The sequence below is a fragment of the Podarcis melisellensis genome, assembly GCF_964234715.1.
Source record: "Podarcis melisellensis genome assembly, chromosome: 14".
Classification (NCBI taxonomy): Eukaryota; Metazoa; Chordata; class Lepidosauria; order Squamata; family Lacertidae; genus Podarcis; species Podarcis melisellensis.
This window is the reverse complement of record NC_138546.1, coordinates 4,096,427-4,117,972: the sequence shown is the minus strand read 5'-3', so window position 1 is coordinate 4,117,972 and position 21,546 is coordinate 4,096,427. Positions and strand designations below refer to the sequence as shown.

The window sequence follows — 21,546 nt, the reverse complement described above, 5'->3', positions numbered from 1 at the left end:
TTTAGCTAATACCAACAGCCTTATTCCACCCCACCCCACCCCACTCATTTACTTTAAAAAAAGCATCTAGTAACATGAGGAAGAGTTCTGAGGAACTTGAAAGCTGGCCTACTATTATAGGACATTATGCTTGGCCTAAGAAAGGTATCACCCGAATATGGACTTTGGGTCCATAACGTAACAACTGTTCCTCTTTGTGTAACTGCATGAAGTGCTCCTTCCTTCAGGGATCATCTTGTTTACATGAACCAGATAAAGAAAGAGAGGGGAAAGCTGGCATGAGAAGTCTGACTGGCAGGTTACTGATCTCTCTTTGGGGATGTCAGAAATCAGAATACCTTTTAGCAACATCTCACCCTGTTCCCGAAGGGCAAGAAGGGAGAGGGCTGAGCCTCTGGCAGCGAGTCTAGCAGAGGTACTAAAGTCTCCTTCTGCTTCTCCAGGTACTCCTAGTTCTTTAAAAGATGGGGGACCCCAGATCTGCCTAGCTGGATCCGTCTTCTGAATATTTGCTCCTGTATTCTTGTCACCTGCTTTTCTGGAGACTACTTTCAAGGCCACTGCCTGCCTACCCCAATGCCAGTCAGTTTCACAACAGTGTGCCAGTTGCACTACGAAGCCTTTCCATTCTTAGCTCTGGGGTCACTGTGGACCACAGTTATGCTGCCACACATTTCAGAGCCGGCTCTGCCATTGGACAAGGTGAGCACACAGTCTTTACACAGCTAGGCCTTGGATACAGCAACAATGAAGGGCAGCAAATGATTTAATTTATCCTGATAGCTTTCCCTGAATGAAGAGTTCATTTAATGTCTAAACTTGAATCCTTCCACGAGAATAACGACGCAAAGCTTAAATATTTGAGGGAGGCAGCCGTGATTTAGTCCACAGGTGCATGTTACATCACTAGATCTCTCATGATTTAGGAGCTGGATACACTTGACGGCTGACAGTTCAATGTGTGAACTAACTCCATTGGAGAGGATTGAATTTAAAGCGATCTGGGGGCATATGAAAGTCTGGATGTAGTGCTTGTTTTATGACAGCTCACTCACGTATAGTCATTGGGTGGAGATGCAGTCAGTGATGGACATGCACATGTGAATCAGCTCTAGGACTGATTTGGACAGCACTCTGCAATCATTGTTCTGTGATCTCATAGCACCTCTGTATATTACTGAATTCCTGATTTTTATACCAGAGGTGGGAGCAATTTGAAAAAGGCCAAGTGAATTTGATTTCGTATCTCTGTGACTCCAACAACGTGTGAATGCTTGAATGTCCTGTATACCTGAAGGAGCGTCTCCACTCCCATCATTCAACCCGGACACTGAGGTCCAGTGCCAAGGGCCTTCTGGTGGTTCCCTCATTGCAAGAAGTGAGGTTACAGGGAACCAGACAGAGGGCCTTCTTGGTAGTGGCACCCGCCCTGTGGAATGCCCTCCCTTCAGATGTGAAGGAAATAAGCAGCTATCTTCTCTTTAAAAGACATCTGAAGGCAGCCCTGTTTAGGGAAGTTTTTAATATTTAATGCTGTATTGTTTTTAACACTTGATTGGAAGCTGCCCAGAGTGGCTGGGGAAACTCAGCCAGATGGGCGTAGTATAAATAATAAATTATTATTATTATTATTATTATTATTATTAACATCAGAAACAGTGATCATGGGTCAGGCAGAAGTTTCACATAACTTCTGCCCCCTTTTATGTATTGCTGTGCTTTTCGAATGGAAGTCACTATGATGTTGTCTACCTCTGTGTTCATCAACCTTGGGCTCCCAAATATTGCTGGACCACAATTCCCATCATCCCTGATCTAAGATGAGTAGGGAAGATGGGAGATGTAGTCCAAGAACGTCTGGGGAGGTTAAAGAAGACTATATAGACTATATGTTCAGGGCTGCTCTTTGCCTGTGTAAGTACTGTTGAGATTTTAATCAAGTTTGAAATGTGATGGTGAGCCAAGGCAGAATCCTTCACCCAGCTGGAGCTTCATGTTCTTCTGTTGTTATTTCTATTGTCAATTGCCTTCAGATATGGTTTGAAGGTGCATTGGGTAGCCACCTTGAGGAAGCTATGTAGGTTTGAGGTCTGGACGCTTCTTGGACAGGAGACCACTTAGAAAGATAGGTTAGGAAGCTGCCTGATACCAAATCATGGTCCATCTAGCTCAGGACTGTCTACACTAACTGACAGCAGCTCTCCAGGATTTCAAGCAGCCCTACCTGGATCTGCTATTCCCAGCCCTACCTGGATCTGCTATTGGGAACTAAACATGGGACCTTCTGCATGCAAAGCTCTACCACTGAGGTACAGATCTTCTCAAAACAGAATCCACCCAAATAAGGACTTGAACCACAATTTAGAAGTCTGATGCTCTGTCTATCAACTGAGCTATCAAGGCTTCCACTTGGGAATCCATGTATGTTACCTTGAGTTCCATGATGGAAGAAAGGTGGTATATAAATGTAATAAACAAAGAATAACATGGCATCACATTGAACAGATCTTTTGGAGTGCCACCTGTTCACAAGTTCACCTGCAACTGGTGCACACAGCTATGTATGTGACCTGTCCAGAAACCCAGATTCTCTACTGAATTTAGGTCTCCCATATCCAAGTTTGCTTGTTTCCATTGGGGATGCACAAGGTGCTGAGGACAAAAATAAGTATAGCTGACAGCGCCCCCCTGAGAACATCCCCTCCATGTCCCCAAGCCCAAACCCAACCTTCTCCAAGCTGGTGCTCACCAGATGTTTCAGACTACAGCTCTCATCATTGGTGACCATCTGCTGTGCTGGCTGGGGCTGTTGGGAGTTGGAGTCCAACAATATCTGGTGGTGGAAGAAAGTGTCCGACAGATCTCAGAAGAAGGAGTCATTCAGCACTCAAATCTTGGACAGCACCTGTAGACCCGCATTTCAGCAGCAATGGGAAACCTGTGGTCCTCCGGCTGGACTCCAAATCCCATCACCACTGACTATCGGTAGTGCTAGCTGAGGCTGATGGGAGTTGTAGTCTAAGACATTTGGAGGGCATCAGGTTGGGGAGGACTGCCTCAATCAATCTGTTTCCAATAGTGTGTGCAAGTGCTTTCTATTGAACCATGGAAGTTTTGCTATAAATGAACTTCACTGGAGTAAATAGTAGGCATGGCGCCCTCCTTCTGTTAATTCTCATGGGGGGGGGGAATAACCTTTCAGCCTTCCTTCTGTATTTTGAGACATATGGGGTTACCTTTCCCTCTGTAGGCTCCAGCTTTCTACGGGTACTTCTAGCACAGCCACTGAGAAATGCTTACCAACCACACCACCATCACCCACTCCCAAAGAAAACTTCTTTAGTCATTTGGGAAGGGCTATAATTCAGTGGGAGAGCATCTGCTTTGTGTGCAGAAGGTCCCGGGTTCAATCCGTGTCATTTTCAGATAGGACCCAGAGAAAGACTCTTGCCTGAAACCCTTGAGAGAGGCTGCCTGTCAGTGTAGACAATACTGAAAAGATACATGAATGGTATTATGACTTGGTATAAGGTAGCTTCCTATGTTCCATCTAAGCTCCTACTTTTTCTTTGGAGACTGGCAGTACCACCCTCCATTCCACCTTCTTATCCAAAAGGTCCCTTGGACATTCAGGCATCATACTCGTTCACACACACATCCAATGAGCATACAATTCTTGTTTGCTTTTTCGGATTGAGGAACCATTCAGATAGGGTTGAGCACCTTTGACTGGCCACCAGTTGGTAAAATCAGAAACATAGGATTGTCTCCTTAAGCACCCAGATGTGGAAGTTCCAGATCCATACCTATGATACACAGTGACACAGGTGTAGGTGAGGAGGAGGTTTCCACAAGTTGGTACCCTCCAGCTCCCATCATCCCTGACCATTGGCCATGCTGGCTGGGTCTGATGTGATTTGGACTCCAGGCACCAGCTTGCAAAAGTCTGATGTCTGAGACCCAGGAGGTAGAGTCCTGTTGAGATCAACCAGCCATGCCTACACTGCATTGGTATCTCAACCTTGGTGACAACCAGCTGAATGTGTGAACGTGACACCCCTGAAGAGCATTTCCTTCGAGACTCACACCACACCACAACTGACCTTTAAAATTCTCCTGCTGAAGGTTGTGATGAGAACCACTGGATTGGAGAGGGAGAGGGTCATTAAACAAACTCGAGGAGGAGCAGTGAGGTCTATAAGCAGCTATTACTGTCTGAGCTTCTAATTATGTCCAGAAGTAGTGGGCCACTGAATACAAGAGTGGATAACCCTTCTAGCCTTCCTTGTGGACTTCCCAGAAGCATCTGATTGGCCATTGTGAGAAGAAGGATGCTGGCAAGTCAGTGAGGCAGAAGTCTATGGACCCACTCAGAAGAATGGGTAAGAACAGGCATAGGCAACCTTTGGCCCTCCAGCTGTTTTTGGACTACAATTCCCATAATCCCTGACCACTGGTCCTGTTAGCTAGGGATCATGGGAGTTGTAGGCCAAAACATCTGGAGGGCCAAAGGTTGCCCATGCCTGGATAAGAACTTCCCACTCTAGGAAAAAACCAGAATTGTAGAATTGGAAGGCATCATCTAGTACAACACCTCAGCTATAGCATCCATGACAGATAGCTATCCAACCTCTGCTTAGAAACCTGTGCCTTTTTAAAATATGCCTCTTTCTTTGGAGGGTGATATTGGGTTGTTGTTTTATTTTGATTATACGTATTGTGGTTTTTCTGTTGATCTTTTCTGTGAACCACCCTGAAACCTCCAGGTATAGGGCGGCATATAAATTCTAATAGATGATGATGATGATGATAGAAGCCTCCAATGAAGGAGGAACAGCCTGCTGGTTGCACAGTGGCCAACCAGAAACATGTTGGAAACTCATAAGCAAGACCTGCGCACAGGAGCAATCTCCCCTCTTTCAGCTCCCACCAACTGATATTCAGAAGCATTTACTGCAGCAACCTTTTTCAGCCGCTGGCCAGTCCACTGTCCCTCAGACCTTGTGGGGGGCTGGACTATATTTTTTTGGGGGGGAGGGGATGAACAAATTCCTATGCCCCAGAAATAATCCAGAGATGCATTTTAAGTAAAAGGACATGTTCTACTCATGTAAAAACACACTGATTCCCGGACCATCCACAGGCCAGGTTGAGAAAGCGATTGGGCCGCATCCGGCTCCGGGCCTAAATTTGCCTACCCCTGATTTACTGCCTCTAACCAGGGAGGGAGAGCAAAGCTACATCCTGGCTTGTACCCACTGCAGTGGCGTAGCGTGGGTTGTCAGCACCCGGGGCAAGGCAAGTAATTTGCGCCCCCTAACCCGTGGATTTGTGCCCCCTAACCCTAACCCCCAGATGTTGTGGCCGGTGCGGCCAGGCCCCCCTGCACCCCCCACGCTACGCCACTGACCCACTGATAGCCTTGTCCTCTGTGAATTTCTCCAATTCTCTTTGAAAGCCATCCAACTTGGTGTTCATCACTGCCTCCTGTGGGAGCTAGTTCCACAATTTAGCTATCAATGGCGTTGGGGAAATTATGTGATTTTAGACTGCTAAAATCCAGGTGTGCTCTAGATGTTTTGGACTACAACTCCCATCAGCCCTAACCAGGTGGCTGAGGCTTATGGGAGTTGTAGTCCGAAACATCTAGAGCACACCAGGATGGTGAAGACTATTTCAGATGGCAATGGGTATATTTTTATTACTACTCATGTATCCCACCGAAATTTTCTCCAAGGAGGTGACCTACATGGCTCTTCCCCTCTCCATTGTATCCTCACAACAACCTTGTGAGGTAGGTTAGACTGAGAGACAGCAGCTGGCCCAGCAAGCTCCATGGCCAAGTGGGGATTTGAACCCTGGTCTCCCAAGTCCTAAGGGTGGCACTGTGGGTTAAACCACAGAGCCTAGGGCTTGCCGATCAGAAGGTTGTCAGTTCGAAAGCGCATCAAAGTGCAAGTAGATAAATAGGTACCACTCCGGCGGGAAGGTAAACGGCGTTTCTGTGCGCTGCTCTGGTTCGCCAGAAGCGGCTTAGTCATGCTGGCCACATGACCCGGAAGCTGTACGCCGGCTCCCTCGGCCAGTAAAGCGAGATGAGCTCCACAACCCCAGAGTCGGCCACGACTGGACCTAATGGTCAGGGGTCCCTTTACCTTTACCTCCCAAGTCATAGCCCAGCGCTCTAGCCACTACTCCACACTGTTCGCCTCACTTCTCAACCTGGCAAGTCAGTTTTGTAGCAGTTGTGGGGGTTATTGTCTTGCTCATTTCGGTCCCAAATCTCTCTCTCCCAAAGGGTATCTCCTGACGAGACCACTGATCCCTGATCCGTTGGCTTGTCCACATAATACACTGGAGGCTGCAGCCGTCACGGGACGGGAGGCGAACGTGGGAACGCAGCAGCCCTTCCCGCCTTTCGAGATCTCGAGGGCTCACTTCCAGGGGGCGATCATTTCCTCCAAAGCTGAGCCATTTGACTGGGTTGGTTCCGCCGCCAAGAGTCTCCCCAGGCGCCGTCTGGGTCCCCGGCTCCCGCTGTCAAACAAACCCATCGTGCGGCAGCTCCAGACGGCCACGACCTCGGGGCGAAATCCTCCCGCCTCGCGTCCTGACGATTTGGCCTTTCTTGTAGCGACAGGGACCCCTCCTTCCACCGCGACCACATTGACGCCGAGGGCCGCGGAGCGCCTCCTTCCTCCCTGTGCGCTCGACGCAGTTCGCTGCCCGCTTGCATCGCATGAAATATTTAAAAGTTTGCAGTGGTGAATAAAGAGATCATTAATATAAATTGAATCCAATGTTTCCAAGCAAAAGGGGAACGGAGTTGCCATCGCTGTATATAAATGACATCTATTCCAGGCACCCGAAAGAGCTGATGCCGGTACAGGCGCATTTTCAATTAAGTCGACGCATCCCCCAAATATCCTCTGAAAGGAAGGACAAACACGAGTCTCTTCCAGCTCTCTCTGGAGAGAGAGTGAGCTTGGGACCTTCCTTCTCGCATGCGGGGCGGAGGCTCTGCCCCTCGCCCAAGGCCCTTCTCATTGATAATATGTTCAGCAGCAGACACGCGATGTAAGGGAGAGCGCACTCGAACGTGTGAACCGACCCTACTGGAAAGCTCTAGGTGCGAGGAAAGGTTCGGCAGCAATGAGCCTTTCGCACATGTAGGGGCATAAGGTTGTGTGTTGCATTCATCAAGTGATGGTCCTACACGTGTGAACTTGCCCCATGTTAAAGGGGAAAGACTGGGCAGAAAGAGAAACCGGATGCAATGCGGGGTGGGTAAGCAGGGAAGTACTCAGGTCACAGTCTCTCTGTATGTGTCTGTGAGTTTTGGGACTTATGCCGTGGGCCTGCTCTTGAAGAAAGGCAAGTGTTCACACGTGCAAAACGTCACTCCATTCCTCAACACTTGAGGCTTGGCAGGAAGCAGAATGTGTGAAAAGAAAACTCCATTGCGTTTCAGATAATATTGTGTTATGAAAGACTTATCAGTGATGGCTCCCATTCACACGTGCAATTGACGCTCTTGCCCAGTGATGGATATGTACGTGTGAACCAGGCCTTTGCAGTTTCAGGAAAAGAAACCCCGCAGACAGCAGACTGATTATCAAATCACTCCAGATCAATGACCTCTGGCTCTCCAATTAAAGAGAAGGCGATTCCTAAACGAGGAGACCTGTTGAAGACCATAGGATTACAACTGAGGTGGAACTATCAGTGGTTTTCTTTGACCCACCGAGAACACTTCCGACAAGGAAACGGGGCAAGCTCTTGGGGGTTGACTCTTCGTCTTCTTTCTTGCAAAGGCTTATTAGGCACGGGGGGGGGGGGGGGTCAGCCGCTCTGGAAGAAACGCGAGATCCTTCAGTGAGGTGGAGAAAGAAAAATATTATGCTGTCAGGTTCGTTTGCCTTGAGACAGTTTTACAGCCTCTCGCCTTGCTGCTTTCCCAAAGTGGCGACTGTAGCCAAGAAACATCCCATAAAAACTCAACCAAAAAACCACGCTCCACAAATCCGAGAGTTTATGGGGCGTGAGACAGGAAACGACGCTGTTCCAAGTCTGCCTAACCGGAAGAGAAGGTCAGAGGACTAAGGGAGGAGAAAGGGAGGCAGCGAGGCTGAAACTTACAAGTTACCTGCTAATTTCAGAACACACAGCCTCCTCTTTGGGGAAGGAACCGTAGCCCAGTGGGAAAACACCTGCTTCGCATTCAGAAGGTTTCAGGTCCAGGTTCAATCCAGGGTCTAGATAGACCAATAGGCAGCTTCATATCTGTTCCCTATCTTCTCTCTTCCTTCCTCCACGTGTGGGATTTTAAAGGATTTCTGACGAGCTAGAAGCTCCTTTGGCTTATCACTTCCGAGTAAACGCGCGTTAGGATCGGGCTGCGCACGGCCGTGGTCCTAAAACACACACAGAGCCCCCAGGCATCCTTTCGAAGGGAAGTGGGGGAAACCCCGCTGAGTTGGATGTCTGGCTGCCCCGGGGGTCTGCGTGAACGCAGTGCCAGTTGCCTCGGAGTAAACGTACCCAGGATCCGACCCCGCGTTCCAGAGTCCTGCTGCTACCTTAGACATCTAGGGCTTTCTGCTGATAGCTGTAGAAACCCATCGACCCACCCCGTCACCTGTGACAAGGGAGGGACCCTATGGACACGTGTGGGTGGCCCTATATATGTCAAACCGCACCTGGAGTACCGGTTCCAGAAGAATATTTCTATCAAGATGATCAAGGATCTGGAAACTAAGCCTTATGAGGAACAGTTGAGGGAGTTGAGTGTGTTCAGCCTGTTGAGAGCTTATATGATGTTGTTGTTGTTTAGTCGTTTAGTCGTGTCCGACTCTTCGTGACCCCATGGACCAGAGCACGCCAGGCACTCCTGTCTTCCACTGCCTCCCGCAGTTTGGTCAAACTCATGTTGGTAGCTTCGAGAACACTGTCCAACCATCTCGTCCTCTGTCGTCCCCTTCTCCTTGTGCCCTCCATCTTTCCCAACATCAGGGTCTTTTCCAGGGAATCTTCTCTTCTCATGAGGTGGCCAAAGTCTTGGAGCCTCAGCTTCACGATCTGTCCTTCCTGTGAGCACTCAGGGCTGATTTCCTTCAGAATGGAGAGGTTGGATCTTCTTGCAGTCCATGGGACTCTCAAGAGTCTCCTCCAGCACCATAATTCAAAAGCATCAATTCTTCGGCGATCAGCCTTCTTTATGGTCCAGCTCTCACTTCCATACATCACTACTGGGAAAACCATAGCTTGAACTATACGGAACTTTGTCGGCAAGATGACGTCTCTGCTTTTTAAGACGCTCTCTAGGTTTGTCATTGCTTATATGATAGCCATCTTCAAACATCTGAAAGGCTTTCAGACGAAGCAAGCTTGTTTTCTGCTTCTCCAGAGCCCAGGACCCGAACCAATGGATTCCAGTGGCAAGAAAGGAGGTTCGTATTAAACATTAAGAACTTTCTGAGGGTGGTGGACTCTCCTTCGCTGAAGGTTTTTAAACAGAAGCTGGGTGGCCATCTGTCAGAGATTCTTTTGCTGCGATGCCGGCATTGCCGGGGGCTGGACAAGATGACCCTCCCAGCTCTACGATTTTATGACTCTAACTTGCACCAGCAAAAGTTTTACTCGCAAGTAAGCCACCCCCCCTGCGCTTTTCCTGGTCAACAGTCCTGGTTTACTGCCTGATGAGTAGGCACAGGGATGGAGTGCGATCCTATCCTACTCAGAAATGAAAACCCATCGAGTTCGATTCCTCCTAGGCAGTGGCATAGCGTGGGGGGTGCGGGGGGGCCGGTCGCACCGGGTGCTACATCTGGGGGTTAGGGTTAGGGGGCGCAAATCCACGGGTTAGGGGGTGCAAATCCATGGGTTAGAGGGCGCAAATTACTTGCCTTGCCCCGGGTGCCGACAACCCACGCTACGCCACTGCTCCTAGGATCTAGCTAGGCCCCCAGCGTTACTTCTGAATAAACATGACCAGGGTTGAGCTGCGTGAAAAGCTGGAGGATGCTGTTGAACACCCCCTTCATATGGATTAGTTCTCCCTGCGGTTGTTACAGCCTGGCAATCAGATTGGTGTTTTTTTTTTAAAAAAAAAAACCACACAGAAGGAAAGTCTCCCGTCTTTTCCCCACCCGTTCCCCTTCAACCAGGGATGGCTTTGGAATTCCATATGCCGTGTGGGGACTCCCGGCGTGTGAGGTCGCCTCTTTAAAACGGAGCAGCTTCCAGAGAAGGCCGAGCTCTGATTGCCGCAGGAAAAACCCGAACAGTCCCGTGACGCCTGGAGGAGGATATTTATGACGGCCTGGGCTGTCGAGGGCCAGAGTCCACTCCTTCAGATGCATAAGGAGGGATCGTAAATTGGCAAGCAGACAAGACTCCTGGGACTGGTGATGAGATGCAAAAGGCAAAAGTGCAGCATTTGACAATTCGGTTAAAGCTAGAATGAAAAGGGAGCAGCTTCCAGGGCTCGGGGCTTGCCGGTGCGCATCTCAAGAATCACAGAACTGTAGAGATGGGAGGGACACCCCAGGATCATCCAGTCCAACCCGCTTAGCTTCTTTCCTCTGATTGCAATGCCAAGGGATCCAAAGGGCCGTCTAGCCAATGCAGGGATATGGGAGAGCGGGGGATACGTTCTAGAGGCGGTGGCGGTGAACTGGAACCAGTGGCCACGTGTGAACCTGGTCTATGAACTGGAACCAGTGGCCACGTGTGAACAGAGTCTGGTCTAGAGTGCGTTCGGCGCAAGGAAGCTTAGCTGCCCCTCACTTCATGCACCGAATAGACCGTGGTTACTTTGTTGATCTCTATCAGATAAAAACACCTTTCGGATTAAACAGGGCTCTTCTTCAGGCGGAGTTCTCTGTGCCTTGCCAAAGCTTGCAGCCTGCTGGCTAATAGAAAACTCAAGATATCCGAGGTCATTCAGGCCTGCTCTCTGAGAGACCAGCTGCCTCTTCTGGGGAACCAGGTTCGGCTTCCTCACATGTCCCTTATTTTAATGTACTGGTGCTGGTGTGAATTTGTAGTCTGAGGTGAGGGCGGGAGGTTTGCACCTTCGTCATTCCTCCTCCGTTTAGCTTGCCCCCCTTCCTTCCTTCCCACCCACTCCGAAATATGGCCTTGGATGCCCGGGCAGAAAGGCGGTATAGAAACGAAACGAAACGAATGAATGAATTCATTTCATCTCGTTTCTATACCGCCTTTCTGCCCGGGCATCCAAGGCGGTTTAATTTTTTTTAAAGTACTACGACAAATTGTATCTCATGTATACCATGTTATTTAATACGAATAAATAAGAATAGTTCAGATGTAGGAGTTCTACGCTGCACGCACCCCCACCCCCAAACAAATCCGGATGTTCCTTGATCTTGATCTCATACACACCTGGTGAGATGGTTGGCTTTGATCACCACAAATGCTTCTTCCTTGCCCGTTTGTCCACGCCAGGATTTTATTACAGTCTCTCTCCTCCCCTCCTCCTTAAAAAAATAAAAATCTCCCTTTACTATCGCTGGACTCGAGGCAGCTCCTTTGTATGCCGGCTGAATTGGCCAGCTGCTTTGCCGAGAGAGCGAGAGAGGCGCTGAGATCGTGCTACGGATACAGAGCGCCGAGAATTAACGGGGGGCGGGGGGGGGCGGAGAGCCATTTCTATTTTCTAGCTGGAGCTTTGAGGGGGCTGCAAAGCCAGAAAGGTGAACCTGGAAAGCCAACGCTTTGCCCCTCGACCTAAACGAGGAAGGGGGGCATGTTTCAGAGGAGGTGGGGCGAAAAAATATATATGGGGGGGGGAGTCGGATCCAGTCCCTCCCCAGCTTCGCAGTCTCTTCTGATGAGCGTTTACACGGAAGTAAGTTCTACTGAATTCAACGGGGCTTACTTAGTGGCGGCACCAGTAAATAATAATAATAATAATAATAATAATAATAATAATAATAATAATAATAATGATGATGGAGGGCAAAGAAGGGAGAATGTATATTTCTAGCTAGGCGAACTGTGCCTCATGTGTTAAGATCCCTGAAAGAAAATAGCTGGATTTGTCTATGACAGGAGTTCAGCAATGGAGGGGGGGGGGAGTGGAGCAGCGAGCTCTTTGCTGTGGGGGCGCTTGGCCCCCCCGCCCGTTCTCCGGCGCCGCCTATGGGCTCCGTGAAGCTAAAGGGAACGGAGCATTTAGTGTTGCGGCTGGACGGCTCCAGCTTTAGGCGTCTCTGCTCAGAAGGAAAGCCCCGCCGAGACGGCTGGTCCCCTCGAGGCTTCCTCGCATAGCAACGTGCTCAGGATCGAGGCTATCCCGGGACAAGCGCCTCCGCTGAATCGGAGGAGGGAGCGACGCCGGTGGGAGGGCTTCTAACTCCGTAGATCCGAAGACCCGGCGATGGGCGCGGCGTAGAAACCGACCCGACCGTCGGTTAAATCGGCATCGGCTCAGGACCTCCGGCGCCCGCTTCTTGCTTTCATTCCCTCTTAGATTTGGGCGCGGGGTGGGGGGTCCAGACACCCGTCTTTCCCTCCTGCTGGCCGGTCGCCTATGCCCACGAGGGGGCGGCCAGGCGGCGCTGGAGAACCAGCTGCGGAGAATCGACGGGCGCGGAGAGGAGAGAGCTTAAGGCGCGGCGGCGGCTGCTGCCGCCGTCCAGGAGAATAGAGGAACGGTCGCTCGACCCACCTGGGCTGGCTACCGGTACCTTCGCACAGGGAGAGACAGGTAAGGGAGCAGGAGTCCCTGCGGCCAGCGGCCACCCACCCTCCCCGTCTCTCCTGCCCAGTCCGGCCACCGACCTAGAAAGAGACATCTAAAGAGGAAAGTGGGGGCGGCGGCGGCTTCGGAACTATATAGCCAGGCTCCTAGACAGGCCCCCCTCACCTCGTGCTCTGGTTTTGGACCCCAATTCCCAACCCCAACCCCCCCAGCAAGCGAATCCAATGGTCAGCCACGGTGGGAGTTCTAGCGCCAGCGTGGTCTCCTGCTCAGAGTGTCCGACTGGGAGACCAGAGTTCGAATCCCGGCCCAGCCAGGAAGCTCACTGGGGGACCATGTTGGGGGGGGGGGCAGGCGCTGCTTGTCAGCCTATCCTACCTCACAGGGTTCTTGTGATGATATAATGGAAGGGGGGGACCAGGCACGCCACCTTGAGCCCCTTGAAGGGGAAAGAAAACGATGTGTTAAGTATTTTTTTATAAATGCATAAAACAATGTAAGAATCGTGCCTGAAATACTTTTAACTGTAATAAGCTTCTACTCTGAAGCTGTTTTAAGCCCCCAATTCTCATCCGTTCTAGCCAGCCTGGCAATTGAGCCAGGATGGTGTAGTGGTTAGAGGGCCAGATTAGGACCTGGGAAAACTGGGTTCGAATCCTCTCCCTATTCAACCTAACAGCCTAACTTACCTCACAAGGTTGTTGTGGGGGTTAAATGAGACTGGGGGGGGGGGAGAATCAGGTATGCTGTCTTGAGCTCCTGGGAGGTGGGTGTAATGTGATAGATATAGATAGATGATAGATAGATAAATATAGATAAAGATAGATGATAGATGATAGATAGATGATAGATAGATAGATAGATAGATAGATAGATAGATGATAGATAGATGATAGATAGAAGTCCAAAACATTTGGAGGGGGAGGGGACATAAGGTCAGAGATGGCTGCTGGTCCAAAAGGACATTGGATGAATAAATGCTGGACAATTTCTTAATTTATTTTGCCTTGTTGTCAGTCATATAACTTTCTTCTCCTTGGCCAGAACCTTTTGAGATGTAGGAAGCAGGAAGAGGATTTATTGCATTGTTTACTCCAAAGCCCCTGGATTGAAGGGAGCTTACTCCCAAGTAAATGTTAGAAAGGAGGAATGCACCATGATGCAAGCTGGGCTTTAGCCCAATCCCTTGTCCCTTAGAGCGGAATCTTGGAGTTGGCATTTATGAAGGTTAGAAATTCAGAGACTTAGTCCAGGCTCTGGGGTGCAAGGAGGTTCCCGTGACTCTGATCAAGCAGGGGTGGCCACCAACATGGGTGGCATTAAGAGAGGACTGGACAAATTCACAGAAGAGAAGGTTAAATGGCTACCAGCCATGATGGCTCTGCCTTGCTGGCAGTGGCGTACCGTGGGGGGCGCAGGGGGGCCCGGCCACACCGGGCGCAACATCTGGGGGTTAAGGTTAGGGGGCGCAAATCCACAGGTTAGGGGGCGCAAATCCACAGGTTAGGGGGCGCAAATCCACGGGTTAGGGGGTGCAAATTACTTGCCTTGCCCCGGGTGCTGACAACCCACGCTGCGCCACTGCTGAAGACCAGTTGCTGGAAGCCTTGTGCTTGGGGCTTGCTTGCGGATTTTCCACAGGCATCTGGTTGGCCATTGTGAGAACAGAATGCTGGACTAAATGGGCCATTGGTCTGATCCTAAAATCACCTCTTATGTTCTCATGGCCTTCAGTCCACACTGGAGCGATCCCTGCCTCTGGCGATAGGAGCAGAAAGGGCCACAACTCAATCATACAGCATCTGCCTTGCATGCAGAAGGTCTCAGGTTCAATATCTAGGGAGGGACTTTATCCTGAAACCCTGGAGAGCTGCTGCCAGTCAGTGTAGACAGTTCTGGGCTAGATGGGCCAATGGGTCTGACTCAGAACAAGACGGATTCCTATTTGCCTATGAGACAGCACACATAGCCATGTCTGTCCTAGGATTTAAATGCAGCAGGCACAGCCAATGTGGAACCTTCCATATTTTGGGGGACTACAGCTCCCTTAACTTCAGACCACTGACCATGTTGGCTGGCATCTTTCTGGACACCACACTGGCCATCCCTGAAATATGTGATAGCTCAGTCCACACACGGTTGGGTCGTTGGTTTGAGCTTCACATTGAGCAAAGATTCCGGCATTTCAGGGGGTTGGTATAGATGTCCCTTGTGGTCCCTTCCAACTCTACAATTCTATGCACAAGGGTCTAAAGCTGGCGATGGAGAATTTGTGGACCTCCAGATGTTGTTGAACAACTTGACCTCCTCATCAGACCCAGCCATCATGGCCAAGGTCAAGGTTGATGGGAGATGTAGTCCAGTATCATCTTGAGGGCCACAGATTCCTCATCCCTGATCAAGGTCAATCTCCCCCAGTTGGAAGCAAGGAACGCCAGGTGAGAATGTCCCCAACAGATGGCTGTCCAGGTAGAGACAAAGGTCCAAGTTTAAATCCCCACTGGCTTTCCAGGTAGGGCTAGGTATGTTCCCTGCTCGAAATCCTGGACAGTCACTGCCAGTCAATGTAGACATTACTGAGATGGACCAATGGTCTGATTCAGTAGAAGGCTGCTTCCTCTATTCCTGTGTCCCCATGTGCTAATAACAGCCAGCCTGGATCATGGAGGCCTTGTCAGATAAACGTGAGTGCCCATCCCAAAGGCTTCACCAAAGAGGAGATACACACAGTTGCTTTCTTAACAAGAGATGGGGATCATGATTTTTTAAAAAAAGGGTGTTGGATATGTTCTGATGACCATTCCTGCCTGCCTCCCAGCCTATGGCACAGCTGGAGCTGGATAACTCTGAGTTATAGATAATGGAGATTTTTTTCAGAGTTGAGTATCTGCTCTGGGTCCATAAGCATCGACGTCACTCCAACACTGAGACCTTTGAGACAGGCAGGGTTTGGGGTCAAGCTCCTAAAATAGCGACGAGGACACATCAAAGATAAGGGAAAGGGCGGCCAAGTTGAATTTTTCAGTAAGGCTTTAAAAAAATAAAAAAAGCATTTCTTGATCTATCTTCCCTGAAGTTATACTCTGCTCAGCTTAGATTTTTTTGAAGTTAGTCCTCTTTGGAAGTGAGGAGTGGATGTGTTACTATAAACCCAGGGGATGGAAGGAGATGTACACATGTGTTGGGTGTGTGTGTGTGTGTGAAGGGGCCTTCACAGGTTACATTCAATGAGGATGCAAAGTGTGTGTGTGTGTACTACACAAACCAACAAGCGTTTGCTCTTTCACTGCAACTGTAAAACCTCCAGGTCACGGGAAGGCGGAGGCAAATAGGTACCGGGGCATAAACCGAAATGTGTCAGAGGGACGCTGGAAGGAGGTGCAGATGGGAAAATGGTTTTTTTTGGGGGGGTGGGGGGAGAATGACACTGCCTCTCACCTTGGCTAAAGGAGAGGTGGAGTATGGGAAGACTGGCGGTGGGTAAGGCGCTCTTCACAAGCTCACGAGCAAGGGAGCCAGCCTTGAGTGGGGCCCCGGGGCAGGTGAGTCCCGGCGTCGGGGCGTACTTGGCTCAAAGCAAACGACCTCTTTGTCGGTCGGAGTGGGGTCGGGAGGTGGCAAGGGGGCCAGAAAGCCTTGTCTTAAAGCGGTGTGTCTGTGTTCTGTTCACTTTTAGTTGGGTCCCCTGTTTGGCCTCTCCAAATGGGCCAAGAGGCGATCTTTGTCTTTAAAACATCGGGGGGGGGGCTCCCTGCTCTTCTGCCCCCCTTCCTTGCCAAACAGACCTCCCTCCCCCGCTCGCCTCCGTTCTCTGCTCTTAAATGTGAAATGTCATTAGCCCGCTAAATCGAAGAACGCAGCGTGAAGCTGCCCACGGCATTGATCTGGGCTCGCAGTGGACTGCATCTTCATTAAACTCCAGGGGGCGCGGAGGATAGAAAGGCGCGCGCGCGGCGGGGGGGGGGAGAGTCTTCCTGCCCCCCCAGCATACACTCCAGCCCCTGGGCTGCAAGCTGGTGGTCGGGAGGAGTGGGAGCTTGGAAGGGAGAGACGCGTATTAGTCTTGTTGTAAAAGAGCTACGAGCGCAGGACGGCTCCTCTCTAGCAGGGTTGGCGCGTTTACACGACTCGGGGTTGATTCGAATCCATCGGTCCTGGGCAGCCGGCGAGTCAGGTCTCTTTGGACTTCGTGGGTCGCACCTACGCCATTCATTTAAAGGAGCCTGGCTTCCCCTAAAAGAACCTTGGGAACTGTAGTTCACCTCTAAGAGGACTACGGTTCCCAGAACAAACTACAGTTCTCAGGATTCTTGGGGAGGCATGTGGTTTAAATGTATAGTCTCTGATGTCTCCGATGTGTTTGGGCACACTCAGTGGGACCTGGGGCTTCTGCCCCCTAAGTCCTGGTTGCACAGCTGGAACTGGAAATTGGAGAAACGTATTGTCCCAGAAGACTGTGTCATCCAAAGATTGACTCTACCAAACCTCTTAATCTGGATTTCGTAGCTCCCCCTTAACATTCCTGAGAGCTATCTTCCCCTCCTCACTGTCAGAATGGTTTATGGTTAGCCAGTAAAAACATGTGGACCCCCTTTTCTCTCAGTCCCCCCCCCGCCCCGCTTTCAATGCCTGCTTGTTTGTTTAAATAAAGCAAGAAATCTTAAAGGAACAGCATGACGAGGGTGCTGGGCTGCAAAAGGGAAAACGGCAGCGAGGAAATCTATTACCAGTCGTCAAAATAAATATTCAAGGCTGTGATGTTTTCTGCATGGAATAATTAAGCCCTTTCTGAAGATTATAGGTGGGACTGGTGTGTGTGTGTGTGTGAATGCGCAAAGGTTTAATAAGGTCAGTAAGTTAACACTTCTGCAATATTCTTATGCAGGCAGCATAATATTGATCGCATATTTCAATCATTTCTCCAAGGAGATCAAGGTGGAGTAGATGGTTTTCCTTCTCCACATCTAATCCCACAACAACCCTGTGAGATAGGTTAGGCTGAGAAGCAGTGAGTGACCCAAGGTTACCCAGTGAGCTTGGTGGTGGTGGTAGGAATTTGAACCCTGGTCTCCCAGGTCCCAGTCCGACACTCTAACCACTACACCACACTGTCTCTCTTAGGGAAACACAGGCCCCGTCAGCTTAATGTGGATGGTGAACCCCTTTTGCCTCCTTTAATTCCCCTTTGCCCAGCCAGCGTTCTCCTCCAACAACTGCTGCCCCACACTTTTCCCTCGCTTAAATCTGGAGATTCCTCATGCTTTGAAAATCCAAATACGAAAGCTGGACTGATGGCTTTGGAAATCTCAGGAGTTAGGCAGTGTGGAATGGCAGTAACTGGCAAATGCTGCATAGGATGACGGAACTGTAGAATTCGGAGGGATCCCGAGGGTCATCTAGTCCAACCCACTGCAAGGCAGGAATCTTGCCCTCCATCAATAGGAGTATAGCATCTAGATCAAGGGAAGTAATAGTGCCACTGTATTCTGCTCTGGTCAGACCTCACCTGGAGTACTGTGTCCAGTTCTGGGCACCACAGTTCAAGAAGGACACTGACAAACTGGAACGTGTCCAGAGGAGGGCAACCAAAATGGTCAAAGGCCTGGAAACGATGCCTTATGAGGAACGGTTAAGGGAGCTGGGCATGTTTAGCCTGGAGAAGAGGAGGTTAAAGGGTGATATGATAGCCATGTTCAAATATATAAAAGGATGTCACATAGAGGAGGGAGAAAGGTTGTTTTCTGCTGCTCCAGAGAAGCGGACACGGAGCAATGGATCCAAACTACAAGAAAGAAGATTCCACCTAAACAGTAAGAGCTGTTCGACAGTGGAATTTGCGGCCAAGAAGTGTGGTGGAATCTCCTTCTTTGGAGGTCTTTAAGCAGAGGCTTGGGGACGCAGGTGGCGCTGTGGGTTAAAGCCTCAGCGCCTAGGACTTGCCGATCGAAAGGTCGGCGGTTCGAATCCCTGCGGCGGGGTGCGCTCCCGCTGCTCGGTCCCAGCGCCTGCCAACCTAGCAGTTCGAAAGCACCTCCGGGTGCAAGTAGATAAATAGGGACCGCTTACCAGCGGGAAGGTAAACGGCGTTTCCGTGTGCGGCTCTGGCTCGCCAGAGCAGCGATGTCACGCTGGCCACGTGACCCGGAAGTGTCTCCGGACAGCGCTGGCCCCTGGCCTCTTAAGTGAGATGGGCGCACAACCCCAGAGTCTGTCAAGACTGGCCCGTACGGGCAGGGGTACCTTTACCTTTACCTTTAAGCAGAGGCTTGACAACCACATGTCAGGAGTGCTCTGATGGTGTTTCCTGCTTGGCAGGGGGTTGGACTCGATGGCCCTTGTGGTTTCTTCCAACTCTATGATTCTATGATTCTACCATCCCTGGGTGGGCTCGAACCACTAATCTTCTGCTCAGTAGCCAGAGACACAGACATTGTGCCACAGACATGAATGAGGGGAAATTAAAAGAGGCACAAGGGATTCACAATCCACATTAAACTGAGGGCCCTTAGTGAAACATAGTGGAAAGTTCATATTCTAGAGTTTCAAATCATCTGGTCTTGCTTTTGAAATGAAATGGATGTTTCCAGATCTTGGAACTCCTTCCCTGGAGAAGCCAGACTGGCTCCCTCCTTGTTGTTCTTCCACCGGCAGGTGAAGACTTTCGTGTTCCAACAGGAATTTGGGAACTGACTGCTTTTAATGAAAAGGCTGCTGGCATGCTGTTTCTAGAGTCATTTTATGCAGTCATACCTCTTGTTACGTTCGGGTCAGGTACCTCTTGTTACGTCTTTTCAGGTTGCGTCCCGCAGCGATCCAGAAGTACCGAAAAGGGTTACTTCCGGGTTTCGCTGCTTGCGCATGCGCAGGCGTTCAAAATGACATCAAGTGCATGTGCAGAAGTGGTGAATCGCGACCTGCGCATGCACAGACATGGGTTGCGTTCTGCTCATTCCGCGTATATATGCAGTATATGTACAGTGGTACCTTGGAAGTCCGTTCCGGAAGTCCATTCGACTTCCAAAATGTTTGAAAACCAAAGCGTGGCTTTTGTTTGGCTGCAGGCAGGGCCGTAGCTGGGGGAGGTGAGGTGGGCCCCCACCAGGGCTGCAGGCGAGTGGGGAGGACAAAATCGGCTTTAAAATATGTCCATAAATAAAAATATTGATTATTGCCGCATAATAAAAGGTTTTAAATAGAGGGTGAATTGAATGAGTGGAGCGGGCGAGGTTGGAGGAGAGGTGGAAAGAATAACTAATTTGTCCATGGGTAGGGGGCGCAATCTGGATGGTTCTGCCGGGGTACAAGATCACCTAGCTACGGATCTGGCTGCAGGAAGCTCCTGCAGCCAATTGGAAGCCACAGAAAACCCCCTCAGACGTTTGGCTTCCAAAAATAGTTTGCAAACCGGAACAGTCACTTCTGGGTTTGCGACATTCGGCAGCCAAAACATTCAGGAACTAAGCTGTTTAAATTCTATCAATGTTTAATATAAAAAAATGATCCCCCCTGTTTTTAGTGGTTCTTATTTTTATCTGCAAACCTGCTTGAGTCCTGTCATGGGGGAAAGGCAGGGTTATATATAAATACAGTTTTCCTATTACTACTACTACTACTATTATTATTAAGGATTCTCCACCATTTTTTAAAAAAAGAAGTTTTGGGTTCTGTTCAAAGCAGCTTTTTGCCATTGGTGGGTATTATGTACTGAGTTGAATAGGATCCAAACCGCAGCAGTCTGATTGGTCCGAGAACAATAGGATCCAAACTGCAGCAGTCTGATTGGTCCTAGAACAATAGGATTCAGAATGCAGCAGTCTGATTGGTCCTAGAACAATAGGATTCAGAATGCAGCAGTCTGATTGGTCCTAGAACAATAGGATTCAGAATGCAGCAGTCTGATTGGCAGGAACCACCCAATCATGCTCCAGATAGAAGTGAATCCACAACCTGATTGGCTTACAGTAGAATTCCGGAATTAGCCAATCATGTGCAGCCCATTGTGTAAATAATGTATATAAAGCAGATACTTTGAGGGGACTTTCATTCATTCCTCCTCACCACTATGAGCTGAATAAAGAGCATGAAATCACTTTGCGACTCTGAGTATATTTCAGTGGGTGTCTTCAAGCCTCTTCTGCACCTCAGCACAGTCCCCATTTTGCAGTCTCTGGCACAAAGCTGTCCATGTTTGACCACGTCCGAGAAGGGCCTTTGAGCCGCAGTCGCTTTACAATGCGGAGGGTTAGCCTTTGCCAATATTTCACATGTTCCCTGCCGCTGTGTAGCAATCTCTATCAAAAACTACCTGAGAGATGTCTTGAAAACAGAACCCCATCAATTTTGTACTGATGTTCCCCTGTCCACCAATAAAAAAAATGGGCAGATGTGGGATTTGCAAATCAGACTTTGAATGTTGAACTCTCGTGATTTTGGAATCTGGTGAATTTTAATTGAACCCACAAGCTGAGTGACTAAATTTGAGAGGAACAAAGGGGAAGGCTCAGTTTTGAACTTCTGCAAATTTCAATTAAGCTTGGCCACTAAAGGACCTCTAAGAGTTGCTATCAGGAATAGATTCTTGATTAATGGGTCCTATTTTCATGCCTCTGATCTTCATTTCTACATGATATTTAATGGTGTAATCCTGTGCATGGATTTACTCTGGAGTAAGCACGGCTGTGTTCAGTGGGGTTTACTCAGTAAGAAGTGTGCATAGGATTGTGCCCTAAAATGAAAAGGGTGCCATATTAATTCTTGGCTTCAGGTTTCCCTCTCGCCCCAATTTTTTAAAAGGCCAACTGCATTTAGTCCTCAGTAAT

At 49.5% G+C, this 21,546-nt stretch overlaps 1 protein-coding gene across 4 annotated transcripts in view; it reads left to right on the top strand.

Moving 5' to 3' along the window:
• Positions 1-21,546, top strand: part of ELFN1 (extracellular leucine rich repeat and fibronectin type III domain containing 1) — a 242,767-nt gene that overhangs the window by 6,332 nt on the left and 214,889 nt on the right. Inside the window, exon 1 of one of the 4 annotated variants that reach the window (XM_081889154.1) lies at positions 11,708-11,872. The exons of 2 other annotated variants lie outside the window; for them this stretch is intronic. The gene's annotated coding sequence lies outside the window, so the exon portion shown is untranslated. Of the gene's footprint in view, positions 1-11,707; positions 11,873-12,174; positions 12,734-21,546 lie in introns of those variants that run through there. One more of the 4 variants, XM_081889152.1, reaches the window with a different exon arrangement.